The sequence below is a fragment of the Aedes aegypti genome, chromosome 3, assembly GCF_002204515.2.
Source record: "Aedes aegypti strain LVP_AGWG chromosome 3, AaegL5.0 Primary Assembly, whole genome shotgun sequence".
NCBI lineage: Eukaryota > Metazoa > Arthropoda > Insecta > Diptera > Culicidae > Aedes > Aedes aegypti.
In genome coordinates this window covers 104,894,870-104,897,961 of record NC_035109.1, presented here as the reverse complement: position 1 = coordinate 104,897,961, position 3,092 = coordinate 104,894,870, and positions in this window count along the sequence as shown.

Below are 3,092 nucleotides of genomic sequence, written 5' to 3'. Positions count from 1 at the left end.
TCATCTGCTATTCTAAGGATATAAAGCATCCCTCCTTCGTTGAATCTGGTTTCATTCTGTTTTCGCTTTCGAGCTGGTAAGAGCTCCTCTAAACCTGCTCAGCTCCTCGCCACCAGAGGCAAGCTGTTGTACGAGATGGCTGAAGAAAATCGACCAAAGCCGCTTGTTGAAGCGCACATCGTCATCCGCACCGCAAATCTCATCGGGCGAGGAGGATTGAAACCAGTGCGCCGTCAAAATGTGTCCGTGTTACGCAAATTCAACAATTCATCAATCGGCCCTTTTCAGAGCCAACAAATGTGTTTTAAAGAGTTGATTGTGTAATATTCCCTAATTTCCCCTTTTCAGGGCCACAAAATCAATGAAAAAGAGTTATTTTGAATTAAAGCATTTGAAAAACAATTCTTCAATATAATCGCCTAAGCTTCTGAATACATGTAAAGTGATTATTTTGTATTAACACAAAATAATAACACACAATGTCTATAATAAATCAGAATTGACATGCAACAAATAGTGTGAAAATTAATTGGATTTTTAGCAAAAGAAATGTGTCATAAGTTTGTGACTGTCTCAAGCCAGCAAATAGAAGAAGCTAACGTTATCCAACGTCAACTTGGCGGTCGTATCTCGGAAACAACCTCTTACCTTTATTTTCACTTGAAATTTGGCGTGCATTCAGTTTATTTTTAAGAGCTTCCGTTTACAGGAGAAGTTCAAAAAGCATGATACCACACAAATCAGAGTTATATTTTATTACTACCTAAGTAAAACCCCATAAAATATAACGTGGTCCGAATTAGAACATGGGGGGTCCGAATTGGAACAGGGTTGGTCCAATTCGGACTTTCTGAAGAATTTTGTACAAAAATGTCTAGTCATGTCCTGATACGAGATATCATAAAACTCTCTGAGAGAAAAGTGTGCACGCTGAATCAGGCTTTCACGCAAATATAATACTTGTCATGCCATTTATCGTACTAAAAAGATATGGCCAAAAAACTGTTACTAGGTCCGAATTGGACCATATTCCCCTACATTTCGGGAATCCCGGGATTCCCGGGATGTCAGAAATAAAATCCCGGGAAACGGGAAATCCCGAAATTTGTCAAATCCTGGGATTTTTTGTCCCGGGATGGACACTCTACTGTTGTCCACTCGATTTGGGTGAAATTCAGTAAGTAATAAGTTCAACTATGTGTCAGCCAGAATCGAATAGCTGAGAAATCGGTTGGAGCAACCTGAATGTACGTCAAAAAGATAAGCACAATTATCACGACCAATTATGTAAATATTTTGGTTATTATTATTATTATCTTTATTATCGAGACTTTCAGCCGTTGGCTGGTTCGTCTCCGAAAATATTTTGGTGTTTAGAATGCTTGGAGAACATTTTCCTGGAAGCACTTGCTCTAAACACCGACCAATTTTTGACAGCTCTTAAATTTTGTACGCGAAGATTTTGGTCAGGCAAATGTCTCGTGATTGCTTCTGGATTTGATTTTAGTTTTTCCTCTGATTATGTTGTTAATCAAATGTAAAATTTAAGGAACACAAGCTATATAAGTTCATGGCATTGATGCTAAAATTTATTGCAAAGATTTCTCCGTGAACTACTCCAAAAATTTCTTCTACGCATTTTTCAGAGTTTGAATTTTACATTCAATTTCTCAACAGATTCCTCCGATTATTTCTTCTCGATTGAATTAATCTTCAGATATCCATTTTTTCTGAGATACTTTAAATGTTTATTTCAGCAATCAATTCAAAATTGTTTTAAAAAAATCTGCCATATTTCGCTAATTTTTGTTTCTTACAATATCCAAGAGATATTGCTTTCGACATTTCTCCAAGTATTTTTACTGGGATTCTGTCATTTATGTTACACAAATCTATCAAGGATTATTCTATCGCATTCTGAAACTTCTTCAAAAAAAACCTCATAAATTCTTTCAGGAAGGCCTCCAAGAACTTATAAAGGTATTTTTCTATAAATATCCTTTACAGAAAGTAAGTTCTACTTCGTCTTCGTCCTTAATACATCTCTAATATTATTAAAAACCGAAGGATCCCGATTAAGGGTACATAACAAAATTATATCAGCACATGTTATTATGTTATAAGGTTTTTTTTCGAACATAGGTTGTTATAAACTTGATGCAGTATGTTGTTAAAAATAACTAAAATTATAACAAAAAGTACTTGAATGGTGTTCATTTTACCCCCAGCATCTGTTCACATTACTCCCGTTACATGAATGAATTTTCTTTATTAGAGAGACTTTCAGCCCTTGGCTGGTTCGTCTCTGCCCGTTACATGTTCATTTTACCCACATGTTTGGAATACTGACACTGTGGAAAGAAATGTTCAAAGTAATAATAATGTTGCTAAAATTATATTTACATCACAATATTTCATCTTGTTACATTGAATAAACATCTATCTTGAATTCTGAGTAATTTAGGAAGAATCTGACAGCTTCATAAGCAAGAAAACATACAAATAGCTTAGGGTGTTCATTTTTCCCCCAGTTCCACTACCTTAAAATACCCTTTTCTTTCATATTGTACAAATGTAGTCCCATTACGATTCAATTGCGAGTACTCCGGTTTGACAAACTATCATAGTAATTACAAATTATGAAATTTTATCGAAAATTTATAAATGATTTCGGCAGTAATGCCCTGTGGGGCCAGTGCCTTTTTGAGCCTCGAAATAAAAGTATCTTGAAGATGTAAGGTTTAAAAATCATTTCATTTCCGATTGTCGATGATGGTTGGATGGAGATGTGTTGGTCTAAAAAACGCAATTCATTCACAAATGACAGACAAGTGTGAAAACGGAACTGATTTATCAAACCGGACATCTTATCAACGTAACTTTGTTGGTACAACATTTTAAACATTTGAACAACCGAACTCGTACCTACTCCTCAAGTATCTAGGTAGTATACCCAACAGCAATCTGAAGCAGAATAATGCAGCTCCCCATCAGCGTATCTTAATCGTCGAGCATAAACCCTTCCAACTCACCAAAGGTGGTTACTATCAGATTGCGCCCGTCAAGTAGGCAATCAGCAACACGAACCGGTT